Source organism: Spodoptera frugiperda, chromosome 23, assembly GCF_023101765.2.
Source record: "Spodoptera frugiperda isolate SF20-4 chromosome 23, AGI-APGP_CSIRO_Sfru_2.0, whole genome shotgun sequence".
Classification (NCBI taxonomy): Eukaryota; Metazoa; Arthropoda; class Insecta; order Lepidoptera; family Noctuidae; genus Spodoptera; species Spodoptera frugiperda.
In genome coordinates, this window is record NC_064234.1 from 8,200,176 (window position 1) to 8,216,182 (window position 16,007).

The following is a 16,007-nucleotide window of genomic DNA, read 5'->3' on the forward strand; positions in this document are numbered from 1 at the left end:
CTGTCTAACTGTGTTATGTTCAAGCATCACGCAAAACCTACCAGTCTGATTACGATGAAACTTGGTATAGTTATAGTTTAATATCTTGGACATCAAACTGGGTTCTTTTTATGCCGAACAAATATACATTAGAAACAAACTTAATTGTGCGGTTCGATCCCTAGACACGACTACTGTACCAAACGCAAATAATATGTTTGTCTAATGGTAGGTTACCAGCAGTGGACCTTACGCTGTAACTATAGGGCCGATGACCGAAATTAGCTTGAACCGATCGCAGTATAAGTACTTCGGCACGGGACGCAGCGCTGGCGATCTTACTAATGTTCTAAATGCAACTGTGAGTTTGTGTGTTTATGTTTATGTTTGTTACTCAATTACGACAAAAGGTCAAAATTGGAATGAAATTTGCTACAGATTATGTTTTTTTTTTGAGGGGGAAAATCATCCAATAAATCCAAAGAAGGTGTCAGACTCTTTCTGACTTTAACCACCCCGTTAGGCAGTCTGCAGCTGCGGATCCGGCATCAGCCCTATTGGGCCTCATCTGTGGTAGATTATGGTTTGGAATCACACTTAGGACACTTTTTATCCGATGGAACCTTGGGTGAAGCAGCTGGCAGAAGCTAGTAAAGATAGTAGCGGATTAAAAATGATATATGTATGTATATGTGCTAATATTAGCTAAGTTGTTTCTATTTTTAGCATTTGACATTTCGTAAATTAACTATTTCATAATGAAATAAGTATCGGCTAACGGTTGGGATTTAACTCATTGATATACATAATATACGCAATATATGCGCAAGGTCAAACTTTATTAATTTTTCACAATAATTAATATAATGAACTTCCAGTTAGATACTTACGGCCTTACTTATAAAAATCCACTAATCAACAGCTAAGCAACTAATTAACTAATAACTCATTAACTCCTTAATTATCAATTAACTATTTCTTACTTATAAACACTGTTTACACGTCACTTAACTAAGCAATGGTTAATTAACGTTTTAGTCTCTTCTCTTAAATTTGAAGGCATTTTAATATAGTAAAATGGAACTTTTCGAAGCCAATGCAGCAACTCTTTTAGCAGTTCTTGATAAAGTCTGTTGGCTCATGCCATGAATTTCCGCACAGTCTTCTTGAATCTCATGGCGGCCCCGGTATCTTATAGCTGCCATTACTTGCAACTCCACAGGTATACTGCCGCCCCGGCTATCCATGGACAAGTCGTTTCTTAAGATATTTATTACATATTTCCTTTACTGAATCTGTAGCGATGCTTGAAGTCGCTTTCACTCAATTCCTCCATTGGGTTCGATCTTGAATTATATAATTTTTACTCTCCTTCTTGAACCAATATTCCTGAAATTTCTTATTTCTTCTATCTCGTCACGGTATGTGCGTAATTCATTATCGTCGTCAAATATATCCATTTTTTAATATTTATCTACTTCACTTTCCTAAGTAGCGGAACAAAGCCCAGCAAACAGAACACAATTCAATGCGAAGTTTGCATGTGGTGTTATTGTTGAGATATTATACCACAGCTGTGACTTTTACGAATTTCGGACGCCATTTTGGTAATTAAGGTATTTAAACAAGGGTCCGACACTGATTAAATTGACAGCTATTTAAGCAGTCGCTAAGACATTAGTTAGCGTTAATCATCGTTTATGAGTTAAAATATTTTTTAATAGGTAGTTTAACTGTGTCTTAACTTTAGTAATCGTTTATAAGTAAGGCCGCAAGTCTTTAATTGAAATTAACATGGCGGTAATAGAGATTTGTTAATATCCTGTTTTATTTTAGTAGTTTTATGACATTGTCACATTTAATACATGTTACATCAAACTTGTGACCGGAAGGTAACACAAGTGTACTTATAATGAACTAGTTTAATACGAGTAGTAATAAATTTGTTGTAATAGTCCCTGAGCCATGAGCCTACTACTAATGACTCCAAACTTTACATGTTTATATCTATAATATAAAAATAAGTCAGGTTTTCCTTTCTGACGCTATAACTTCAGAACGCACTAATCGATTTCCATGGTTTTGCATTCGTTGGAAAAGTCTCGAGCTCCGTAAGGTTTATAGCAAAGAAAATACAAATAATTCAAAAGCCCAAATTCTGCCACAAATCATTATTGTACGCGGACGAAGTCGCGGGTAACTGCTAGTTTTCTATACATTTATAGGTATATATGGTATATAACAGACCTATAAAAGTATAAACAAACGCATATTTAATAGATAAGCGAATAACAGTTATCGTAATGTTTTCGTAACACAACATCGCAATTTAATAATATCTATTTGTTCGAATTACTTAGGTTAGAGCTAGAGCTAGTAAACAAACGATTGTGATGCCATTATTTTAACACGAACTGGTACATTATTATGTAAATGTATATAGGATTATATTTACTATATGTATTATATTGGATATATAAGTTGATATTATTATATCAACTTTCGTTATATACGTTCTTAATGGTTTTGTAATTAAAGTAAAATTAGGCTTTTTTAATGGGGGAAAATCATCCAACCAATGACTTCTTCGGCCTTAGGCGAGGCGAGAGGGAGTGTCAGACTCTTACTGAGGAGCCCTGGTAAACCCGTTAGGTAGTCCGCAGCCTAGCCCCCTATTAAATTGGAGTTTTTAACACGACTGGGGAAAAGTAGGAAGGTATCTAAAGGTATTAAATGTGACAGGTACACTTCTAACCCTTTAAAGAATTAAAGGTTTGAGCATTATATTTACTTTAAAGTTTTAAACTTGTTTATTTATTAAGTAGTAAACAATTTAAGAAGATCAGGAATTCTATTCACAAAACGGTTTAAGTAGACCCGTCTTCAAGTTTTACCGAAAACGGACCCCACTTTGAATAAACACAAAAATTGTGACGTTCCTAATTTGAACCACGAATTTCAATTAAAAGACCAAAATAAAAGGGCTTCAGTAAATTATTTATCTGGAAACGGAAGTGAGACTCCGGAATGAGGTAATTCCGCCTTTGTCTTGTCTTTTAAAAAGTAAGTGTTTTCAATGGCCGACGAAATTAGGTTAGCGAGTAAACAGAGAATTTTCCTTTAAAAATATGAAAGATTGCATGCATTTTGTATATTAATCTCGGTGAAAGTTTTTATATGAAGTTATTTTTAGTATTAGAACTTGAAACAGGATATTTACCATGTTTATTTGTATCTATGAGTTTCCGATATTTCGGCACTGTTCGATAGTCTCCGTGACCGTGGCGCTTGCAACAGTGCCGAAATATCGGAAACTCATAGATACCAACATATAAACATGGTAAATATCCGGTTTCAAGTTCTAATACCAGTGTTAGTGACCAGGTAAGTTTAAAAAAAAAGTTACTTTTGTATTAACGGTGGCCTGGAAGAACTGATCTCATTTCATTAGTGGCTTTAATATCGCCCTTTCCTCCATGCCTTTGACGTAGGTCTACAATAAACCTCATTTCCTTTTTAAACTGAGCTATCTCCTTGCGAGATACTTTTACACGGAATTGGTACTAACTGGTAGATATGCTGGCTAGTATATAAAGAGTTTATGACACATTATTTCTTTTTAATTATTTTGTTGTATTATATTTTAAGTATATGTTTTGTTTTTAAATGTTAAATACTATCTTGAGTTTTTTTTAAACCCTACTTGGGTTTCCGATAGATAGTAGTAATAATAATGTACTACGTTATCTAGAAACACATAGTACCTATGTTATTTTTTTGTACTTATAAAATTCCTCGGTTTCAAAATCATAAATAATTGTAATTAACATAGTAAGTATGTAAAGCCAGTTCCGGGCGCGGCATGGGAGCCACTTTGATGCTCTGTTAGGGGGTTTACAATAAGCCAATTAGGAGGGAGCCAATTTTCTCTAAGAGTTCTCCTTAAGTACGTTGGAACGCTGTGTGAGCCATTAAAATTAGCAGACCGAGTGTTAATTCAGTTAGCTGCATGCTTTACACCTGCTGCGTATTTAGGTCGAAATTACAAGGGACCCGAGTCCGATTTCCGGGTTGAGCTAAACAATATTGGGAGTTTATAGTTTTTTTGGAGTTTTCAGTAGTAGCCACAAATCTGGATTGGTCAGTTTATGGTATAAGATCGACTAGTAACTTTTATATTTTTGGCCATTAAAATATGTAACATTTTAACAAAACAATCATGGATTACTAACTTACATAAATGGAGAAAAGCTCTACTAATTTCGAGTCGCACGCTGCTAGTGGTGAAGAGTCCCTCTGTTACTCGAAACTAGTAGAGCTTGTCACCATTAATATATGTGAGTAAACCGTGATTTTTTATAATAATAATAACCCCCTGCCTGTTTATCCGTATTTTTCAATATTGGTCAGGGGCAGGGGCCATAGTCCCCATAGTTAATCGGTTAACTATTCCACAGCCACCCACACCCATATCCCTATCATTTCCTTTTACCATATCTCACAATAGTCCTGCATCAACCGGGGATTGTCCTTTGGTGTACTTCCATAGTGCATACAGGGATAATCGCCGGCTGATGTCCCCTTACATTTAGATTAAAATTGTTCAACGGGCCTCTGCGAGTTGGCTTCGGCCCCTCGTACGCCTTCCAAAGGTCCGGGACCCTGTGGTCCCGTGATTATGTAAAGAACAAACATAATAATAATAAAGTCCGCAAGGCAGCTTGTGGCGAGCTGTTGGGCAGTGGCGACCCCACGGACCTGACTCCCGGGAGAGGCCCTACTTTTTAACTCCGGTTAGTACTCGTGACTATCCGGAGTGGCCTCTCCTACCTCACTCTTGCCTTAATTGGCTGGTTTGAGTGGAGATTCGCAAGAGTGGAGTTGCCTTCAGCTCCACTTGGGGGAAGGACGTATCCCAGTAAGATGCTGGTAGGGGTCTTGACCGTACTTCCGGGATTGCTCTGATAGCCGTGGGATGCCCTCCCTTCCTCAAGCAGCTCAACGGATGTTGCTTTCCTTGTCGCTACATGCTAGCGGCCGTTTCCGGGGGCCCACTATTGAGTTTGCGAGTCACCCCCTGCCTGTTTATCCGTATTTTTCAATATTGGTCAGGGGCAGGGACCATAGTCCCCATAGTTAACCGGTTAACTATTCCACGGCCACCCACACCCATATCCCTATCATTTCCTTTTACCATATCTCACAATAGTCCTGCATCAACCGGGGATTGTCCTTTGGTGTACTTCCATAGTGCATACAGGGATAATCGCCGGCTGATGTCCCCTTACATTTAGATTAAAATTGTTCAACGGGCCTCTGCGAGTTGGCTTCGGCCCCTCGTACGCCTTCCAAAGGTCCGGGACCCTGTGGTCCCGTGATTATGTAATGAACATACATAATAATAATAATATATTTATTTGCATTAAACATGGTATAAAAGGTCTTACATACAGAAATTTGCTCAAACATGTTTAGCTTAAAAATAAAGCATGCAAAATTTTAATCACAAGCAAGTACAAGTTGCAAGCGTTGGAGTTGTAACGTTATTATTCTAAGTACTCCTTAATACTATAAAAATTATTTTCATTCAACCACTTATACAATTTAAATTTAAATAGTCTACAATTTAATTCTTTTAGTGTCTTTGGCAAGTTATTATATACACGTACACACATAGCTATACAGTTTTTATTATATTTGGTACACCTAGGCAGTTCGTCAAGTACAAGTGTGTATTGGTCACGCCGACTTCGTGAACATACCTCTTCAGCTGTTTTAAATAAGTCTTGGTGCTTTTTTACGAACATACACATCTCATAAATATATAATGAAGGCAACGGTAGCAAACCAAGCTTTTTAAATATTGGCTTACAAGATTCATCGGGCGGAATCCCGTATATGGCGCGTATACACTTTTTTTGTGCGATAAATGCCCTGTTGTGTTCCGTACTATTTCCCCATGTTAGAAGACCATACCGCAACGAAGACTCAACGTAAGCTCGGTAAGACATTACAGCTGTTTTTATGCTGGTAACATGTTTAATTTTTTTAAGGGCATATACAAATTTATTTATTTAATTGCACACACACATTTAGTTAATTTATTATGTCTCACGATAGTTTTTATGAAAATATCTAACATTTTGTTATATCACTACAATAATAATCCAAATCCAATCATTTTCCAACACCAGAATGAGAACACCAAGATGAATTTCTACTTTAAAGGACGCAAAGACTTTTCGAAAAGAAAAGTATTGATTTTTAATACGTCAAAACAGTTTAGTTTGACCTATATCGGGGCTGGTAACGCTTGCCTGACGTCACGTATCGTCATGCATCGTGCACATCGTACCCTATACTCCAGTACTCCTCAGTACACAGTTCATGCTTCGAATGTATTATGAAACTGATTTATCCGCAACGTTACAGAGAAATTGCCTTAGCTTTTGTAAGATTGGATATTCCAACTATGTTGAACCTTAAAAGAAGTTTCTTCTGGGAGTTTTAAATTCAATTTATGTGCAAAGTGTTGGGAGACCGCGTAGCTTTGCAATTTGATTGAGTTATGTCTGTGAGTTCTTTGCTGTGTTGCGGATACCACTGGTCCTACTCCTTTATTAACTATTATGTTATCGGCTTACTCACGTAATGTTTTGACGAGGAACTCAACTAGTTTCAAGCCATGCTAGAGGCTCATATTCATGAGCAGCACTTCGCGACACACGACGCGGCGATTGTCGCGCTGCTACTACTAGTCGAGTTCCTCGTCAAAACAGTACGTGAGTAAGCCGATAACATAATAATTAATTTAGTATGTCTCACGAAAGTTACAATAAGGTCCTACTCCTATTTGAAGATGAAAATTAAAAAAAGAGTTACCATTTCTAAAAGTATTTGTTAGTGTGTGGGTATAAATAATAGTCGAAAAATAACAGGTAATATATTACCTATCTGTAGTTTTAGATTGTAATATTCTTTGACTGATAATAATTGTCCTCGAGACAGGTGATTTTAGATTATATAGGTATAACAATACCTATAAATATGGTAAGCACCTAATAATCTTTATTAGCATAAGTAAGTATGTACTTACTATTATTAGGTACTATTATTATCAGATGTCTTAAAGATTATTAATTTAGCAATCATTGCTGAATTCATCGACATATTAACATGTATTTAAAATTGGTTCGAGTCGAGTTAAATTGCTTCGAATATAAAACATTAAATCAATGCTAAATCACGTAAGACGTCATGTAAGAGGCCGGAGCTGCGGACTACCTAACAGGTTACCGGGGCTCCGGCTCAAAGCAGGAGAAGGAACGGGGTGGTTTTTAGTCAGTAAGAATCTGACACTCCCTCCCGCCTCACCCAAGGCAGGAGAAGTCATTGGATGATTTTCCCCCTCAAAAATAAGGCCATGTAAGAGAACACTACCTTTCCACCAGACGTACAGACTTGACGTAGTTATACCTATGTGTATTTATTATTATTTATTATTTTACACTTTATGCATATTCATACAAAGGAGGACTTAGTGCCAATTTGGCATTCTCTACCAGTCAACCATTTATTGTATGTGTTATGTATACATATATGTTACTTATTTTATTACACACTGTGTAATGTTATACTTTTATTTTTCCTGCCACAGATCTACAGGATGAAATTCCATTAAGAATACGTGGTACTATGTAATTCAATTGTATATACGTGTTGTTCTTTATGTTCTATGTAAAAAAATAAAATATATACCTAAATAGTATACAAACACGATACAAAATGTATTGGCACATTTATTCGGCAAATGTACTGTAAGCAAATATAAGGAGAAGTGGAAATATTGCAGTAATACGGCAGCAGATTGTTACTGGGAACACGACGGCAAATATCAATCTCTTATGATATTAGATATCGACGTAATATTGCCGAGCTGTTTCTTATTCCATACGATAAAATAAAGGCACTGTAAGGACTTATATATTGACTGATAATTAAGGGTACTTAATTATCAGTCAATATATAAATTTAAATATTTAAATTGTACTTTAAGCTTTATCTACACAGAAGCTGTTGGTAAACCCTTTATAAATAAATAAAATAAAATAAATAAGGGTAGGTAAAAGTAAGTATATTGAACTGTTGTTGCGTGCCTACGATGATTCCATTCCATAACACGTGCTAGTAACAATTTTTAATATCAAAAAGTTCAGTAGCACTTTTCGTGATCCAAGAAATGAACTCTTATTTTATATTTAACCGATGTTGCTACATTGATGTCTAAATTAACTTAAGTAGATAATATATCATTGTTACTAAATTATATTCAGTAGTTACCACAAAGCAGAAGCACTACAGAAACGTAGAATTAAAGTTTGAACGCTGTATCTAAGTACGATATCACCCCTTCAACGGCAAGCAAAAGTTTCATCTCATCTGTATTACCGTACACCTACAGAGCGTAGTGCAAGCCCAACTTTATACAGTCCACCTTTAATAGCCACGTCCAGTACATTCAGTATTCCAATTAAGTTAAGACTCAGTATTAAAGGGAACCTGGATTTCACTAAGAGAAGGGAGAACGTGGGTACGTTTTATTTTACTCACGTTATATTTATTGTAAGTGACAGTAATACCCTAGAAGCCTTTTAATACACTTTAACTGATATATTCGACGGGTCCGTTCGTTGAGAGCTTAGTTGTTTATTCGGGTACAGAATATGTCACTACATTTAAGCCAACGTACTACCCTGGGTCCGAGTTTCACCAAAAAGAGAGGATTTACCCAAACTAAACTTTTAAAGCCCCGCGATTCCTCGAATTTAAACGAAATATGTACTTTGATTATTATTTCAAGTCACGAAAAACATAAAAATCTATTTTTATGCTAATACGAGAGTTAAATGAAGTAAATCGAAATTGAATTTGTAAATATAGAATTCAAATGTCAATTACTTTTTTATTATAAGCTGTCTCAAGATCAGGTTGAAACGTGACTATCACGTAGGCTCTCTTTATTTCACGCCATTAAATCATTATTCTCAATATGTATGTGGCATCTAAAACAGACTTGTGCTACCACATATCATACATATAACATATATTAAGCCCCGTTAAGTTCGAATAGTAATATTTTATGTACCACGGACCATTTGCTCTCTATATTCCTAGGCATACATTTTCGTTCTATCGCCACCCTTGTCAGATAGACTCAATGGACTTAATATACTTTCTAGTTCTAGATACTTTTCGGGATGACGTCATACGTGTTACGTATGATTGTTCCTGATTCGGACTGATGTGATTCTCGAGTCCCTTCGATTACGTTGAGACGTGACAATCGATATTGTCTGTGTTCAACAGCTGTGATTTCGTGACAAACAACTATTGCTTTTGTGACTTTATCTAGTAGGTAACAAGGTTACTTTTACAATAATTTCTATCATAATACCTAGCCCTGCTAAATGATATCTACGTAGTAACAAATTATTGTTTTATTTGTGGAAGCGTTTGTTCTCGCTCTGTTTTCGCTTGAGGCTAAAAACTGCCTATCATAAAGTTGGGACGATTTTACTCTGAAAACATTTCAAACTCGAATTAAACAGACATAGAGATAGAGCAACTTCTCGTTGTTAGTATCAGATAGCAACTGAACCTACAAGAATAGGAGTTATCAAGTAAAAGAGCGAAAATATATCAAATATCTATACAGTCTGATATGTTACTATTTAATTTTAAACACAATACCTACAGAATATTGGATTCTGATACATAATAGTAATACGTTTGGCCCTCGTAATATGGGTCCAAATTGAATTCGCTGTCTGTTACAGCGCCGAATATAATGGGTAAGGGTGAGGTGTCTTTTATAACTATTGTTTGCGTAAACTCATACGATAAACGAATAAAATATGGTGATCTACAAGCCCTCGAAGTTAGTTTTAATTAAATATTTATAGTATATAGATAAACAAGTTGAACATTTTACGTTAGAAAAAATAAGTACGTATATAGTATATGGCTGTTATCGTCACACTTACTATGTTAAAATAGCTGAACGGATTTGGATGAAATCTCGGGAATGAAAGCTCTTGGGAATTTCTACATATTATACTAAAATAAAAAAAGTAATTTAAAAAACTAAAAAACCCGACTGCGTTTCTTTATAACATGAAAATGAAAAAACCCTAAAACAAGAATACATGAAAAATTTAAGCAGTCGGGACCCATTCTAAATATTATGAAGACTTAGTGAGGGCACACACGGCTGGCTTTCTAGAATGGGTCCCGACTGCTTAAATTTTTCATGTATTCTTGTTTTAGGGTTTTTTCATTTTCATGTTATAAAGAAACGCAGTCGGGTTTTTTGTTTTTAAATTACTTTTTTTATTTTATTTTCTTTTAGTTTCATTATTTATTATGATATATCTAGTGTCACTCTCACAGTAAATACGAATCAAACGACCCCTAGCAAGCTGAAATCCATCGAGTCGTTCAGGCTAGGAGTGAGCAATATTCGAATTTGGCGCCAAAAATCCGCCATTTTGATTTTATTATTATTTTAATATATCCAGTGTTACTCTCACTGTAAATACGAATCAAACGACCCCTATCAAGCCGAAATCCATCGAGTCGTTTAGGCTAGAGAGTGAGCAATGTTCGAATTTGGCGCCAAAAATCCGCCATTTTGTTTTTTTAAACATTTTGATATATCCAGTGTCACTCTCACAGTAAATACGAATCTAACGACACCTCTCAAGTCAAAATCCATCAAGCCGTTTAGGCTGCAGGGCGTGCCAAACAATTATACATACATACATACATACATACATACATACATACATACATACATACTTACATACATACATACTCTCGAAAAACATAACCCTCCTTCTGGCGCAGTCGGGTAAAAAATAGCAGGACATATGTAAAGCAAAATTATTCGTCTGCCATATTCATATTCGTTTATTTGCTTTCCACAATGTATATACATAGATGTTCTTACAGGTAAAAGTAAAAATTATGGACCCAGTTTGGGCACAGCAATTTCAAGTATATAGAAACTCAGGCTTAAAATACTAATTCATCATTCTACTATGTATTATCACAAATCTCGACGAACACATTAAATATTTTTAATACATCTTAATACTTTTTTATCTGACCTCCTTTGCACAGCCTACGACTTTTCTTTATTAACAAAGACCTAGTCTACAAAGACGGGACAAACTTCAATATTAGCAGATCAACTTTTAATACGTAATACAATCTCCAGCTTCTTTAATCTTCATTGTTGAGGCAGGTCAAGAGCTTGTTTGTGCACCTGTAATTCTAAGCAACAAAGTATTAAGGACGCGCTGGATATTGCTTGCCGTAAACAATGAAAATCTATAAAAACTTTATGAGCTACCATTGTTCCTGAATCACCTTCTCACCTTCAAACAGTAACTTGGTACTATTATCCCGTTATAGTGTTCATTTTAAAGTTATTTGTGTAATATGTGCGAAGGTTTAAGGTTTAATTTTGCTTTAGTAGGTAATGTAATGAGATAACTGTTTGTACTTAAGATTCTGTAACGAAAATCACACTAATATTATAAATGCAAAAGTTTGTTTGTTTGGACAGTTGTCCGTCAACCACGCTGAAACCACTGAATTACTTTTTTTAAGGGGGATATATCATCCAACTACTTCTCCCGCCTTGAACGAAGCAAGAGGAGTAAGGAGTTACTAACTAAAAATCACCTCATTCTTACTCCTGCTTTTCGAGCAAAATCCCCGGCCACCATACAGACAGAGTAAGAGCTGACTTGGGATATAGGATAATTTTAATTCCATGGGTACGCGGCCGAAGTCGCTGGCTAAAATTTGTCATTAATAAATGCTCAACATGAGAGATTTATGCTAAAGCCTCATGTTCTCGGCCCTTTGACCAACGAGTGTTTAATGAAGCGAGAACATTATCTCTCTCACCATCAACACAATACCCCGGATGAGGTCTACACATCGACATGAGACGGTGACATTTGCCGGTGCCGGCATCGGACCCGTTTTACAATTGCTTTATCGTTCGCTCCCGGCTCGTTTCAACGTCATCCGGTAAACCGGCTCATGTCATCGGCTTCTCGAGATATGTGGAAAATGTTTTATCATACACAACCTTTCATGCCGACACATATCCGATATGCGAGGATAAAAGTGAATACTTCCTCGTTCATTTTGTGGAGCATTTTTTTCATAGTTCAATTTTAGTCTGTTGCAGTAGTACTCCGATCTACTGAAAATTGTAGTGAAATGTAAAAACTATGTCAATTTTACCTGAAAAATAACAAAACTTTAAGTTTTTATGTCCCTAATATAATATTTATTATTCTACAAAAATGCCGTAAACGCGACCTACGTTTAGTATATCAAATAATTCATTGTCTGTCACACACACCATTTTAATTATTCGTTTACATTGGCATCGACCCGTCGATACGTTACGCGCTACGGCCTATATTTTGTCTTCATTGAACATTCATCGTAGGCTGCCCACAATTGCATTAGCTGGCCTTTCTTACGAAACATCGTATTTTAGCTGTCGAATTGACGTAAACAAGAAAACATCAATAAATATTAGGTAGATGTTCAAATAGTAGCGTTTCAATCACATTGAAAGCGTCTCTGGAGCAAGATAAAGGCTATTAAACAGAATATGAAATGAAAGCGTACGACGGGCAAAGAGCTCTTGTAATACTAGAGAGACTCTTTAAGATAGTTTGTCCTTTCATTGCCCAGTTCGAGGAGAAAGGGAGTCGAGAAATTGAGCTAATAAGGAAATTTCTTATGAATTAAATCAATGTAAGTTTCATTTGAAAGCGGAGCCGTGGTTTCAATGGCGTAGTTATTGGTTATAGAATTCAAAAGCAGTTATTAAAATATTTCCAGGAAAAGCTCCTTTCGTTTTGTGCCAATATAGATTTATTACTAGTCAAGACTTGCTTGCTTGAGGTAAGATTGTAGAGCTATTTGAGATTAGATTGCCTCCATTTGTTTGACTGCACGGTTGGCACGGTGGCTGGGCAACTGGTAGCCGTGTAACGTGTAGCGAGTTCGATTCCCGCATGAAGCAATATTTTGTGTGATCCACAAATTGTTTTTTTCGGGTATGGGTGTTGTGTGTATGTAAACGCACCCACAACACAGGGGAAAACCATAGTGTTGGGTAACGTTTTAATAAAAAATAGCTGATCTTTCTAACATTCGAATACACTTTACATTGAACCTAAACCTGAAACTTCAAGCCCAGATTAAGTGTCCTATGTATGTGTTATTCCAGACCATAACATACCCCTGTTCCAAAGGAGATGAATCAAAATTGTCCCACGATAGGACGTGAGAAGATATTTTCATAACAGAGCCTGAACTATTTTCATAGCAGATTTTTCATATGAAGGTGTAAAAAAATTAAGTTAGGATGTATGCCATATTTTTTATTGAGATATATTGTAACGTTGTTATAAGACGTAGGGTAATTTTGTATGGATTGTGATACTTCTTTCATCCCGATCCCTCCAGCCGTTTTGACGTGATTGAGTAACAAACATACACACAAACACATAAACTCACAAACATTCGCATTTAAAATTTCTATGAAATATAAACTTAGAAACTTATTTTGCAAAGTCAGTTATTTTCTTGGAAATCGAACCAAAGACCAACAAGGAAGTATATTTGTTAAAATTGTTGTGACAAAAATAAAACAAAATAGATTGATTGCGTAATCTAAACTAGTTAGGATAATACTTTTATCATTTAAGTTTTAATGTATTTTACTCTATTATTTTTTATAATACTAACTAGCTATCTGCGGCTTTATCTGTATGTAATATCTTTTTAAATATTATAATAGTTTTAATTTGTAAATAATTTAGTTTTTAGTTAAGTACCTATACTGTAATCATTTGTGTAATGATTTAGATTATATGATAATTTATATTTATAGTATTAATATTAGTTTAATTATGGTTTCTTTGTGTATTTTACCAAAACATTAAAAATATAGTTTAAAAATAAGTTCGATGTCATAAAAAAACGTTTTTCTTAAAACACTTTAGGTAGTTCTTGATCCTGTAGAAATATTGGGATAAACAGTAGCATAAATATGTAACTATCAGAAAACTAAGCTTCCCAAAGGCAAAATGAAACATTTTTTGAAATTGATCCACAGGTTATTAAATGTAAACAAACATAAACAATGAACACTTTTGATATTGATGTGTGAATTGTAACGATATGCAAATATTATACACATTGGCGGTTTTGTACTGGTTTGCTGGGTTTCAAAAGACATTTTTATTATAGTCTCGTGACTAGAGCATTATTATTTTTATTTCTTTTTTTATAACTCTCAATAAAATTAGTCCATTCTAAGGTCAACCACTGTCGGGATACATAATTGATACATTTTTTTTCGGTCAGCAGACATTCTGGTTAATAATTTAATGTATCACCAGCTCTTTACCGAATATTGGCCGATATTAATATCTTGATTTTGATACAAAATCTTTGGATATTTATATTTTTATTTTTATAGTCGGAGATCGATCTGGTTATGTTGGATTAAGATCGGTTATCGATTTCAGCCGTTAGACGACAAACAAAATGTAACCTTCTCGATGTTCATACACAATTCAAATTGCTGTAAACTCCCGGAGCTGCGGACTACCTAGCGGGCTACCGGAGCTCCGGCTACGAAAAACAGGAGTAGGAACGGGGTGGTTTTTAGTCAGTAAGAGTCTTGCCTCTTGTGTCGCCCAAGGCGGAAGACGTAAATGGAGGATTTTCGCCTTAAAAACATGTGCTGAATACTTATAATTGTACAGCAAATGGAAAAAGAAAATCAAAAGAGTTTCTATTCATGAAAAATAAGAAGTAGTAGCCGTACAAAGGTAGAGGCTCTCAATTCCAGCGGCCGTGTCGAAGTGGTCGAGTCGTAATGTCAAGCGAAATGCTTTTGTTCTAAATGCAGCCCACCCCGTATGGTTTCGCAGCGCATTCACTATGACTTTTTGTTCTGTTCAATGCTACGGTAAATTATAAACATTCCCTGAATTTTATTCAACGTCTTTTGTGAATAAATGGTGCTTTTAGAAATCTAATGACCCATTCGTTTTTCAAAATATGCGAATGCAAACGAGGGCTATTCGACAAAGGCTACCTATATTAAATATGTACGAGTGTATAGAGAAAATACGATAAGTCATACAGTGGCATTACTAGAAAACTAATATGTATCTATATGTATATGTATGTAAACTAAAACTAATATTTAATGAACATATTATGGAAATTTAAATTTATTTCTCATTATAATTCATATTCATTCATAATCATAGTGATTTAAAAAGCCGAATACAGGAAATCTACATAAAAGTAAATGATTATTAGATAACATTTTAATATCTGTGTTACCTACTAGATACACGTTTTGATAATAATTTTTAATCGCCATCAAAGTATACCTATAGATAATGTTTATCGTCACATACCCTGATAATAGGGATGCAGGTGTGCAATCTTGTACACTGCAGTTATTGTTGCAATGATAACGATATAGAATTAATCATGAGTAACACTCTCTAGAAAATCCCAACAGAAACCTGCCAGAACTAAAGGATTTATTACTGACAAGCCATTTCCCGCAACTTCATCCGCTAGGAAATGGTATAACAATGGGCAAACCTACATACATATTGCAAGCATGTTCTATATTTCGACTGAGAATTGTATCCATGAATATTGCCAACACAACATGGAAAATCGATGGTCCCAGTCGAGTACAAACTTTATGCAAAGGTAGTATATTCAACTCAGCAACCAAATTTAATACAAGATACAATTTGTTCACAAAGTTTCTGAACTCCCTAAATGCATTCGTCTCTTCGAAATATTTTAGGTAAATAGCAGAGCTAGGTTGATAGGTTCTGGGATACAAAGTAGGGTGAAAATTGCGTCGTAATGTAAAATTGAAACAACGTCAG